At 34.8% G+C, this 13,923-nt stretch overlaps 1 long non-coding RNA gene across 3 annotated transcripts in view; it reads right to left on the bottom strand.

Annotated features, from left to right (window-relative positions):
• LOC117112241 overlaps positions 1–12,774 on the bottom strand; it is a 24,128-nt gene extending 11,354 nt beyond the window's left edge. For all 3 annotated transcript variants that reach the window (XR_004446002.1, XR_004446001.1, XR_004446000.1), the window contains exons 1-2: positions 12,679–12,774; positions 4,268–4,414 (exon numbers count right to left, since the gene is read on the bottom strand). This is a non-coding gene — a long non-coding RNA (uncharacterized LOC117112241). The remainder of the gene's footprint in view (positions 1–4,267; positions 4,415–12,678) is intronic.
• Between the last annotated feature and the right edge of the window lie 1,149 nt (positions 12,775–13,923).

Below are 13,923 nucleotides of genomic sequence, written 5' to 3'. Positions count from 1 at the left end.
GAAACTTCACCATTTACCAAATTTTACATTTTTGAACCAGGTTTTGCCGATCTCTTCTTATCTCTATTAATTACTGCTTCAGGGAATTTTGTAACAAGATTAACAGTGAGGCTCATTAGTTATGAATAGTTCATAAGAAGACTAGCACAATTAAATCAAAAACCATGTTGTAACTTCTAACATAAGTCATTGATTCAAAGCATATCTATTATGATTTTTATCTGAAATTATAGCCAAGGTAATAAAAATGCCAAAATATTTTGAACAACAGGTTTTTAAAATTTTCCAGCCTGGTTTTTAAATACTATACAGGTAATTTATTGAGAAACAGCAAAGCCTGCTGTGATAATGACTCTTAAGTAGAGGTATTCTTCTTTGATGTTTAATTGGATTATTGAGATAATATTCTGGCAAAACCTGGTTCACCAACCCGCCTGAATGCCCTTTTAACGGGTTTGCTGGTACATGTAAATGGAATAGTAACAGCATGTTTCACCTGATACATATAGCCAGTAACATTGTAACCCTATAATACAACAACCAGTGGATACAAAGATATGACGCGACAGCAGGGTGAGGGTTTGTAATCTCAGATTATCTTGTTTATGGTTGATTTGAGTTAGCAAATTTATAAATTTATAGAGATATGGTCGGTTAAACACGCAAGGTATCACAAATTAGATAAAATTTCATTAACATGTATCTCACTAATTATAAAGGCCTAGAGCAAACATTTTTCTATTTCTAATCGGTTCTCATGGGTCTTAACCACACGCTAAAATTTGAACAAAATTCGAGAGATTATTGCAATTTTTATTTTAGTTGATTTAATAACAATAACAACAATAATAATTTTGGCTTATAATAGTGCATGATTTGACATGGAATTACCCATATTCAGACTACTGTTCTAACATAATTTAAATGTTCCTATATATTTGGCCACAGAGCAACATTTATCTGAATAATGATGATATTCTCAAAATATTGTGTTCTCTCCAAGTAAATAAGAACGTATTTTTACTTTTGGATGTGTTTTTGTTTACCTGTTTATGCACTGCTTTATGCAAACTACATAACATTTTTTTAATATACAATATAGTATTATAAATATTATCATTATTGTATCATCATTATTATTTTATTAATATTCATGTTGCATTTTGGTTACGTTACCTTTCTTTTGTTCTTCAACAGCTTTCTTTAATTTTTCTACTCTTGTCACAAACTTTTCTATTTTTTCTCGTATTTCTGTCTTAACGGCATGATTTTTTTCTTCTGTTAAAATATTTGAAAACCAATGATATAATACAGAAGTAGAATTTAGGATCATTAATTATTTACGCCATGGCTAGAGATACGGTACCGTATTTCTACCTCAATTTGCTAAAGGTATGGCAAATGGCATTACATCACCAAATAAAAGCCAGAATGTGTGTGACGTCATCTTTCAAGACCGGCATTGCAGATCGCCCACCGTGTGAGATGGTGTGAGGTGAGAGCTGTGACTTGCGAAAGCACTTGGCTTAGCAATGGCGTTCCATATTACTTATTTGCATGGCGTCTCATAGTATACTTTTTCTCGGATTAGGGACTGGGAAAACATTGAGGATTTCGAGTTGCAGACACCACGAAATCTTGGGGCCACATGTTATTATTAAAACGCTCCTGATTGGCTAACCACCTGGATAATTTAAGCACGCTATTGGTTACACCTTAAATTCATGCTAAATGTGCTTCACCTCGGTCTGATCAGCGATAGCGAGGATTCGAGTGCAGACAACCATGACAAGTGCTAGGCCTTAATCGCACAACCGGATTCGTAGAAGCTTGGGCTTTCTGGGAGGGCTCAGCCCATTCAGATTGATTAATATATATAGCGCACATTTATTGTTGTACATCGAACCTGACATCAGGCATTGAGTAAACACATGTATTTGTAGATAAGCATAATAAATCTTGAGGTTTTCAACCTGGCTCTGTAAGATTTAGGAACAATGTTTAAAGACACCTTACATAAACTATCAATTGATACTATATAGTAGTGTCTTTCATTTTTTTAACTAATAACAGTTTGAGATTTTAAAGCAAAATACAAATATTTATTGTTTGTTTTTAATAATCTATTTTGCTGTTGTTCTGATCATATGGGAAGTTAATTAATTAATTAATTAATACATTATTATTTTGAGAAAGATATGCCTACAGTATTGATTTTATCTCTCTCATCTTAGCAATCAGTATCAAATGTTTTTTTTTAAATAAATATATTACTATTGCACAGTGGGTAAGTATGCAACTCAGTTTAAAAATGGATAACACTAGACAATATAAATATTAACAATCTATTGTTATTTGGTTATACATAAAACATACTCATAGTTATTTATAAGTGTCTACAAGGGTATGCACCATCATATCTGTCGTCTATGCTTGTCTTTAATGAAAATATTCACTCTAAATGCACTCGTAGCCAAAGTAGCAACACTTTAATTGTACCAAACTGGAATAACAATCATGGTAAAGTAACCTTTCAGTATAGATCTGCCAAAGAATGGAATAACCTACCAATTGACATAAGGAAAAAAGCAACCATTATGATCGAGTTTCGATATTTTCAAAAGTGCTATTTCTTAATTTTGAATTTTATCACACATTTAAATTCTTTTCTGTTTTCTTTCATGTTTTATGCCTTTTGTTGTTGTTTTTGTTTTTTAATTCTAATGATTTTGTATTTTGATTATGTTAATTTTAATTAAGTTTATATTCCCAAAATTGTTAAACATAACTGGACCATTTGGGAGACCAGTACATTTGTATTGAAAATGTATCCAGTCAAAAGAAAGAATAAATAAATCCTCAGTCCTGGTGGTAATCCTCAACAACTCTCGTAGCTTATTCAGGTTTCAAAATATAATTGTCTTCAATTTTGTGTCGAAATTCCGACAGCACGATCTGTCGGCCTACTCAATGATGCTGTTCAGTTTGAGCCTCACTTGAGCCTTGGACATGCAAGTTAACAAAAATCACTCTAGGGCCTAGATGCTACTGTAGCCTCTCTGCTTAATACACACCCATTCAATCTTGTGTGGAGAAAAACTTCTCTGGAATACATCATTTATGTGGTTTCAAAATATATTCGACAAATTTAACACTATAATCATGATTGTGGAAACTCATTCTCTCGATCTGAATTCTGGCTCAACGAACGATGTTTACGATCGGTGGAAGTAACAGCGCGGAGTCTACCCAAAGTTGGGTAAATCAAGGAGTTATTGGTTATGCATGTGCATTCAAAGTGTATCAATATGTTGGTCAGATTGTAAAGCGTGGTAATTTTGAATATATTATAAGCTTCTCACCCCTAGAAATAATACCGTTTTTCGGTACTCCTTTTTTTGATACCGAGTGATAAGACCCTGGAACAACCTAATTGCACACATTCACTTGCAAGACACTAAATCATTTCAAAATTTCCTATGACCGTCACATAGAAACATTGAGAGGTGGAAGTCTCCACAAGTATTAACTCAAAAGCCTCCATATATCATTAAGGTAAGCAACCTAGGCTTCTTGGACTAAAACTTGGGATGAGATTTTGGGGGTGGAGAACTTGACCATGGAGAATTAGTTTATGACTGATATATAGCATGCCACCCAGATCGATCTTTCACTACAGCAGGGCCACCGCCAAACAAATAATCCAAGCAAGGCCTAGTAGGCCTTGCTTAAATTCTTCACCAAGCGAAGAATTTAAGCAAGGCCTGTGGCATAATTGAGAAATAATTGGAGGTCTTTGTTTTAAGGGTCTTCGGTCTTCGTTTTGTAGACACCCAAAAAAAGAAGACCCTTTAAAAATTTCACAGATGGCCAAAAAATTTCATAATTTTGATTTTGTGACAGCCTGGCGTATTATCATCAAAATGAAAGAGAAAAAATAGGGGTCTTTGTTTTTTGGGTCTTCGGTCTTCGTTTTATAGCCACCCTAGGATTCAGTCCTAGTTTGATAATGGCTATACATACATAGATAAATGACATGACTCTTACTGAATGGAACCATACGCCTATTTATCAATGACAGTACTAAATGTTCTAATTTTCCCAGACGTCACGCACATTCTGGTCCTTAATTGGGTGATGGTGACGTAATGCCATTTACCGTACCTTTAGCAAATTGAAGTAGAAATATGGTACCGTATTTCTAGCCACGGCAAATTATTTAATGAAAATTTTTCTGTCAGAGATAGAATTTGGAATTTATACAAACTTTTTAAATCGTTGTGTAACAGCTGTATCCCTTCCTGATAATATTTTACCGCTTCTGTGTACCGCTTCTTCTTGTCAAGATCCCTTGCTCTTGTTAATGCAACTGATGCTTGCATTTTTGCAGTGTGTTTAATTACTTTTTACAATGCTGTAAAGCAATAGACAATTACAACTGTTATAAATGCAGCCAGGAAAACAAATGCATGATTATGACTAACAAGGAAACCTTGAATTAATTCTAAGAAAACTAGGATGGCCCCTAACACAAAACTATTGCTACCTACTACTTAGTACTAGGCAGCCTAACTAGACTAGGATAGGTTGGAAAGCCTTGCTAGACCACCTACCTAGTAGGATATAGCCATAGGCCTAGCTAGTTAGGAGGCATTACTTAGGTTTACCATTTACTTGGTGATGTACTGGACACAGGACTAATGTCCTCTATGTCCAGATCCAAATTTGTTGATCCTGAAATTCTCGATGTTTCTTTTATGATCATACATAACTGGTTGGTTTTTCCAGAGTTATCAAGTCTGTTCTTAAACGCATAGAGAGAGGGAGCTGTTACAACTTCATTTGTTGGGAGACGGTGCATTCCAATTGTCTACAATACAATTGCCAAAGGAAAACCTTGGAAAGTCACTTTAACAGCTTAAGAGAGTGTCCACGAGTTCTGTCTGATACATTTAATTGTAAGAAACCGTCCAGAGACATTATTATATTTTTATGATAGTTCATGAACTATCATAAAAATTATTTAGAATTTTAAATGTCTCAATCATATCGCCTCAATATCTTCTAGCGGTTCGCTCAGTTCAAGACTTTATTTTCCCCGCGACGAGACGCTATCGCGCATGCGCAAGCGATGGTCGTAAGAATAGCAGTGGGAATTATCTTCACGACTCGTCGTATAGTCACTGCAAAAAAAACCCCTCTGAATTAACACATCCTGGTAAGTCGTTAATATAAAAAACAAAAAGGAGAGGCCCCAAGACACTGCCTTGTGGTATGCCACTTGCGACATCCAACCAAGATTATGATTGGCCATTTACAGTGACTCTTTGAGCTCTGTTCGACAAAAAAGGATCCAAGCTCTTACTCCACCCCGAATCCCGTATGGTACATGTAAGATTAATAACAAGGCAGACCTGCCTAGCAAAGCCCGCTTTTTTACGCAATTATGATAAAGGACATACCAACTAAGGTGAGGCGTATAGGCTAATCAACAACCATTATAAATATATCATGAAAACCAACTTTCTGAATAATGTTATTAACATATTATGCTAACAAAATTGGGCATGCCTCCACGAGGAGGCTAGGTAGGCCTCCCACTATCCATCAAGGCCTGGATTGGTGTCAAAGCCTCATGGTTGTTTGGCAGGACTGTAATACTTCTTGGTTGGTAGGCCTTAGGATCTAGGCCTAGTAGGTAAAGATAAAACAACAAATATGCCTTTTTTTTTATACAAACTTGTTGTCCTTTTATTAGGGCCACACACGCTTTTCATTAGTTGATATTCGTGGTTTATTAAATATTATAGCTTGTACTCTTGCTTTAGTTGGCCTAGCCTACTATTGTAGCCTGGCTATAATAATAACAAAGATACTAGAAATACAAGATAGAGTTCTCCACACAAAAAAATTGTTCCACCGTGTTCCACCGAAATGCATGGTGGGAATACGAAAAATGGGACGCCCCCTAGAGCTGGATCTAAAAAAACTTGTGCCAAACTTTCGTTACCAACTCGTCGGGTATTTTATTATCAATTCTCAACAAAGATCTAGATATAAAAACAAACTGGAATAGACACCCAGAGAGTGACATCGGTGGATACATAACCTCCTTGGTGGCGGTAGAAATCGTTGCTATTATCCAAATAATACACAAAACAATTAAAGCATAATCATGAATCAGTAAAGAATAAAACAACAATACAGCGCAGAATCACGAGAATTCAGGAACCATCGAGAAATTAAGTACCAGACCTAAATTCTCGCTTACGCGAAAACTTTGGGCTTGTCGATAAATTAAGTACTACTCTAATTTTATGGCACTTATAGTACAATGCATAAATATTTCATTTGTTTTAAATTTACGACCGATAGTAATTAATCAGGTGAACTGGTATTTAGTACAAAAACGGTGAAAATAAGCAGAAAATATACGATTTGAATGTTTTTTATTCTTGTTAATACTTCAAATCGCATCCGCAAAGACTACGACGCTGACCTAATTTTCTTCACTGCTACAACAGCAGCGCGAAGATTGCCCTTGTTACCGCATGTTTGGCAGCCAGGCTTTGCACCGTGACGTATGGATGCTCTTCATTTTCACCCAATCAGAGTAGATACATGCCCAGAGTGGGAAAACAAAATATGAAAAAAATGGGTAATACACAGTTACTGTTAGCTGAATGTCTTTGATAACGAATAGAGCCCGTAAACATAATTGGCGAGAGAAGAATCTATAATGTTTTGCCTTTTCATGATGGTATAATGATGATTGTGAGTTATTGACATTTTGTTACTGATAGATAAAATTAACAAATAAAGAAGGAATGAAGCTAACTGATTTAAGTCCGAACAAATGCGCTACTAGCCTTTCTTCACACATTTAAGTGTTTGTCCTAAAGCTTCTGGACCACTATAAATCGTTTGAATATAATAGCGGTGGTTTATATGAGTCTTGAAGGGGTTTAGGGAGGGGCGCAAAGGTGGAGTGGGGCTTGACGATTAAGTGATGGGGAGCTAGATCGCAAAATAAGGTGATTGTTAACTACTTGAGCGTGACATTTTTACCCCAACCCCCTCCCCATCTCATGAAATCTCTAAATTGCCATATTTTTTCGCCCCCTGGACCATTTCCAAACGTTTTGAGCAGCGGCAAAACACGCTCATTTTGGTCTCGTCTTGGACATCGTTCCGCCCCCACCCCCACCCCCATTTTTACTTCTGACATTTCAATGGGCGACAACTTAGGGTGTCTGTGGCGCAATATGTTTTGGGTGGGGCCTGCGCACCCATTAGATACGCCACTGAATGTAGTAGGTGAAAACAGGTGTTATCTGTTTTTATTATTACGACTGTGTATTCTGTCTGATACAAATTTTATTTAGCTACTTACATTTAGTCCAATTTGTTATAGGTCTTACACGAGAGCAGTCCTACTATTGTCTACATGTCGTGCTTACAGCTTGAAATGAGTTTAAAATGTGAAAGTGACACTCAGATAATATGGGAAAAATACATTAAAACATGGAAACAAAAGCCGTTAAAGGCGCAATAACTCTACTGCTTTCGGCCTAACGGCTTTATTTTCCGGTTAAATAGAATTGCAAATGATAATTATCATTATTTAAGTATAAACATTCACTCTCGATGAGAATCCATTATTATAAGTCGAGCTGGGAAGAGTTTATTCGAGGTTATGTTGATAGAACGAGTTTTTTTAGATCAGGTTTAATTGATGTATTGCAATAATAATAATAATAATAATAATAATTATTATTATTATTATTATTATTATTATTATTGTTGTTGTTGTTGTTGTTATTGTTGTTGTTGTTGTTGCTGTTATTATTATTTAGATAGATGAAATGATTGTGATAAGAATGATTAAACAATGATAAATACATTTCTTCGCAAGTATTTGGGAACGTATACTGAGCATGCAGTACTATAATACGTCAGGTAGGACAAACATCGATTCGTGTTATTTCTCCTGACGCAAAACGCCATTCGTCTTCACAGGCAAGCTCTGGAGTTGGTGGGGAGAGCCGACCTCCTAATGACTCCAAATGTAGGGGTATAACAGGAGGGGTAGAAATAAGGTCAAATGATATTGTATTTCATTGTCATAACATCACATGGTCCTGGTTTTTTAGAAGCAGTTGGCGCATCGGTTGTGGCTTGGATGCCCAACCTCGAGGTCAGGGGTTCGAAACTCTCGTTGTGCAAATCGCTTGTGTCCTTGGGCAAGCCACTTCATCTAAACGGTTACCTCTCTCCTTGGGCAAGGCACTTTATGTACGGTAGCCTCTCTCCACTCAGGAGTAGAAGTGGGTACGTACCCAATTTTCACCCAATCAGAGTAGATACATGCCCAGAGTGGGAAAACAAAATGTGAAAAAAAATGGGTAATACACAGTTACTGTTAGCTGAATGTCTTTGATAACGAATAGAGCCCGTAAACATCAGGTATCAAATTGTTTGGTAAGACGGTATACCCCTCTCCACTTGTAAAGTTTTAAAAACATGTTTAGACCAATTTTTCATTGCATTTTATTTCTTTTTAGACGTTGTGTGTGTTTTTGGTTCTTTGTGCAAATTTAAATCGTTTTTATGGGACCCACTTTTTAGGGCTTATCCTATTAATTAATCAGGGTTGTTTGTTGCATTTTTGCCTTTCTTGTCCTGTTGTTTTAATTACATGATTAATGAATAAATTCAATTCAAACTAATCAGAATTGATTGGAAATTGGACTGGAAAGACTTGCGACATTTTCTGTTTATTTGTAATAAGCTTGAAGAAGTTCGGTTATCTGAGCACGAAATTTTAGTGAATAAACTTTATGACTCAGGCTTATCTGAGTTATGTAATAAAATCCTTACAAAGGATACTGATGCATTTCTTATCCTTATGTTAGGCGGAGACTGCACAGAGTTTATTGCTAATCTACCCAATCACTTAATTGACTTGGCTCATTTGATTTTTGATGATTTTTGTAAATCTTATATTAAGAAGGCATGGGCAAAAAGAATTGAGATTAAAAATGGTGCTATGTTATGATTTTTATTATTATTATTATTATTGATATTATTATTATTTTTATGTGACTTAATTTTTTTTTTTTTTTTTTTTTTTGGGTACAGTACTTCCCTTTTATTGATTTGCATCTCACTATGTATTTTATTCTGTTAATTTTGAAGCACCATTATTGTGATGAGTGCCTTAATGGTTTGGTTAGACTTTTTACTTCATGCTCTTTTATTGTATATTCCTTTGTTTGGTTTTGCGACTTTCTTTGTACATTTCATTTTGTTACTTTGGATGCACCATTATTGTAATGGGTGCCGCTGTTTTAAAAGCGTTTTTCCGAAATAAATTATTATTATTATTATCGTCGGGGAGAAAAATTTATATATACAGTAACGGTATTATAAGTCTAAATTAAATTAAAAAACCCTCTAACTGTCACATCTTTCAGACCATTTTCGGGTGAATTTGAGCGAATTTTAGTCTCTTTGGAGGCCACACGATCCCCCATTCAATTCAAATGCGTGTGATTGCAATGTAAATTAATACCTTCAATATTCGAATAGTAATAATAATAATAATAATAATAATAATAATAATAATAATTATTATTATTATTATCATTATTATTATTATTGTTATTATTATTCACGTTTTTTTAGGGGGAGTCTATTCAAGGGAACCAGTTATTCAAAGCGGGAGGAAAGTTATTCCAATAATTAGGCTACGGATTCGAGTTGGGAATTGTGAACTAACTGAGAAAGCATCAATTTATTTATTGCTATCTTTCATTTATAGATTATAGTAAAAAGAGAAAAGATGCTGTGTGGGCCTCTGTCAACACGGTAATTTCAAAAACATCAAGTACCAAACCTAAAATTTACAGCATTCGATTCGAATATAAAAGCCCCCCCCCCCCCCACACCTCTTTATTTTGTAAAAGTATCATGGTAAAGAAGGCCAGGGCTTCAATTCATGGTTTTATTGCATTACAAATAGATTTAAATTCTAAGAAAATTTTAACTGACACCCTATACATACATATATCATATGTGAATAGTGAATATCATCTCTGTGTGATTTATGCACATATTTACATAAGAGAAATAGTCATATCTTACTTCATAAACATGAATAATTGATATTTTTTAAAAATATGTACCTTAAAACCTCGAATAGAATCACAATTGCCTTCATCCCGAGAAAGAAGCTCATCTTGAGTTGAAGCTCCTGGATTATACAGGTTGATGTTAAAGTTGCTCTATTTGTTGTTATTCATGAGTAATCCCTAAAATTTACAACGTTCGGTTTACATTAAAAAGAAGCCCCCCCCCCCCCGCCTCAACTTTTTTATTTTGTAAAAATATCATGGAAAAGACGGCCAGGGCTTCAATTCAAGGTTTTATGGTATTACAAATACATTTAACTTCTTTCATGGTTTAAATTTACATGTTATGTGCAGTACATTAAACGAAACTAAATTCCAAAAAATGTTTAACTGACACTCTATACATACACAGACACACACACACACTCGTTCTTGTTTTAAATCCTTAAACTTTCTGTTTCACCCCAAGGAAAAGTCTATGACGGAACCGGAGATAAAATTTTATATGAAACGATGGCACAGACCCATAGAGTCTGTGGTTATGGCTTGATGGCTAGGATGTTGATATAATTCACTTGTATCAACAGTTATTCCCTTTAAAATCCTATTGATTGCCTCTTTTATCCATGTAACACTACTTTTTAAATGTATGGTTAGATTACACTGTAAGATAAATTTAGTTTTATTCCATAAGCTTCCTTCCTTAATTACAACATCCAAGATAATTAATTATAGTACACATCTAGATGTGTATAAGAGACAAGTGAGTTTTTAATGTAATAATTACAATACTGGAAATGAAAACGTCACGAAGGACTCTTGAACAGTATCATCCAGATATAGAATATACGTGCGTTTATGGCATTTACCATAATTAGATTTTTTTAATAAAAGTTTATAAACCAACATTTATACATAAGATATATTAATTACCGGTATCTTGTGTTAATAATTTTTTTTATAGCTTCCAATAAGACCAAATAGAAGAAATTACTTGTTTAGAGTCGCATCACAACACAATTTTAGATGGGGAGGGGTGGCTTTTTTTCCCCCTTTGTTTCTTGTTGTTTTTTTTTAATTATACAATATCACTAATCAAATTAAATGTGTTAAAATTAATCATTTTCAATAGGTTGGTGAAATCATTGTTATAATTCACTTAAAATAGGTCTATACTTAATTTAATTAGAATTTCCTGGACAATATCTATTTTTATTTTTTTTAAAAAGTAAGAAATCACGCCTCCAAGCTTTTTATTTTACTAGGAAATTGAGTGGTTTTGGCCTATTATCAATAGGCCTACAAACATTATTGAAAAAATATATATAACAATCATACGACGCTGTCCGAGTTGCCCAACATCAACGATTATAAGGATCGATCACAATAATTAAATTATTGAAGATAATAATATTAGGTCGATCAATTAAAGAAACCATTACACTACATATAATGATAATAACAATAATAATAGAACAAAGGACCCTATAATGAATGATGTTGATTCCAAGAAAAATAATAATAAATTAATAATAATAAGTTTCTTTATTTTAAATCAACGATTATTGTTGCGAGAATCAGATTCACTTAACATTATAACATAAACCAAACTTCAGTAGTACATTAAAATAATCAACAAAAGAATAGAATTATTATACAGTAAAACTTTTAAAATGCCCTTAATTTTACAGGCATATTTTTTTTTTATAAGTTTTAGCAGTGGCACGACAAGCTGTTTGATTGTCTTGAAAGAATGTTACTTTTTTTGTCGTACGTACCCTTCTTCAATAAATAATTAAATAGATAATAGTCCAAAAAAGGTGAAAAGAAATAGTCGTGACAACGGTCGTACAGGCTATTCAGTTAACTCCCCCCCCCCCACAAAAGGAAGCGGTATGATAGCATACACTACACGCAAATTCAAGATAAACACCAATGAATAGGTTTACAAAACAAAACATGTAGGCCAACTAACAGCTAGAGAACAACTTCTCCCCATTGACCCGAAGCTTCGCATAACTCCACCGCCGAACTGCCAGTAAATGTCAACACAGTTTTATTTTATACTGCTTATGCGGACGTAATATGATCCCCAATATATTCCCGCCTTATTATTGTTTTCCTGACCTATTCCCGCCTTATTATTGCTAGCCTAATTACTGTCGCTGTAAAGGAAAGTAAGTTTCAACTACCCTTCCCATCATGCTCACTGTTTCTCGCTGTAAAGTGACTTGGGATTTTTTCAACGTAAATTAGCTTTCACAGATTTTTTACAGATTGTTTATGCTGGATAATAAGCTGTGAAGTTAAGTTCAACATAAGGTACATGCTCGATTGTATAACCTTCCGTTACTTCATGTTGTTTAATGAATACATGACATATTTAATAATTGTTTACCCCAGAAGAAAGTGTTGCAAATTTGTGTCCCATAGGCTCTGATTATCCAGACCACAAAATACTAAAATTCTCCGGGAACTAAATTTCGTGTTACACCGGCAAACATACAGGCTAATGCTACAAGTGAAATTAGGTACAGCTACTTACAAACTGTATCAAGCTGTTTCGGTGTTCAAGAATGGTTGCTTCACTATCTATTACTTGTTGGGAATTTCCCTTCTCTGTTAGGCATTTTTTGTTTTGACTACGCGGCCAGTCTACTACGAACTAATAGAGCGTAACGGACATCTGCGCATGCTCAAAAACCTTACTGGCTAAATCGGCGTTGTGACAGCTTGCGCGCGACAACCCCAATTTCTGAATTTGGCGTGGGAGGCGACTACCCTAATATTGACCAATCAGATCACCGGATTGTTTTGGCAAACTGCTGGTAACTTTTTTGTTAGGGGTTGCAATTTTCATCGCATCCGCGATCGAGCATTGTTCGTTTAATAATGAATTAATTATTAAAACAAGTGAGTAATTATATGTTTTATGAAGGCCTATTTATACACATGCAATAAATGAAGAATGAATAGTCACCATAAAATTAGGTAAATCAGGGGATCATCTAGTGAAAAAAAGGGCCTTAGGCTTAGCCTAGCCTTGTCAGGGTGATTTTGGGTAAGAGAAAACACATTATCTGGTGCCCGCTAGCTAGGGCATCCGCCCTTGATATCGTGGATCAAGCCTTGCTATATAAATACCTCTGTTTAAAATTGTTATTTATTTGTACATCATCGTTACTTTTGGCAAATTGCCTGAGCAGGCCTGACACCCCTCTTCTCCCGGTTAACGACTCTTTTGACACATAGGCTAGGCTAGGCCTAGCCAGGTACTGGTAGATCCTAGCCAACAGTGAAACATCACTCAGTGTTTTCTGGAAATTTTTTATTTTGTATACAGTATTTGACTAAAGTTTTTTTTTTTCACATTTCATTTTTCAAATATAAAACAAGAGAACATTGTTCTCTGGTATTAAAACCATGGTCGACTAACTCCCCTCCATAGGCCTACGTACGTGTGCTGCGTCGTCGTAGTCGCCTTAAAAAAACGAAAACAGCTCTTGGTGTAGTACGCGAACAGTGTCTTGGCGTTGCCGTCACGGTCCATTAGTTCGTAGTAGACTGGCCGCGTAGTCAAACGAAAAATGCCTATTAAACATTAATTAACAACCAAGACAATTTCAATAGAATACCGTATAGGCCTACTATGGGGATTTATTATGCACAGGACTACCAACTATTAATTACGCAAATGCTATATGGCTTTGTAATAGTAAATCTACATTAGATAAGAACCTAATTCAATATCTTATAGTAAAGAGTATAAATAGAACAAGAGAGCAAAGTC

The sequence above is a fragment of the Anneissia japonica genome, unplaced genomic scaffold, assembly GCF_011630105.1.
Source record: "Anneissia japonica isolate Jap-2015-1 unplaced genomic scaffold, ASM1163010v1 scaffold1537_len634075_cov158, whole genome shotgun sequence".
Taxonomy (NCBI): domain Eukaryota; kingdom Metazoa; phylum Echinodermata; class Crinoidea; order Comatulida; family Comatulidae; genus Anneissia; species Anneissia japonica.
The sequence above is the reverse complement of the archived record's forward strand: the minus strand, read 5'-3'. Positions and strand labels throughout refer to the sequence as shown.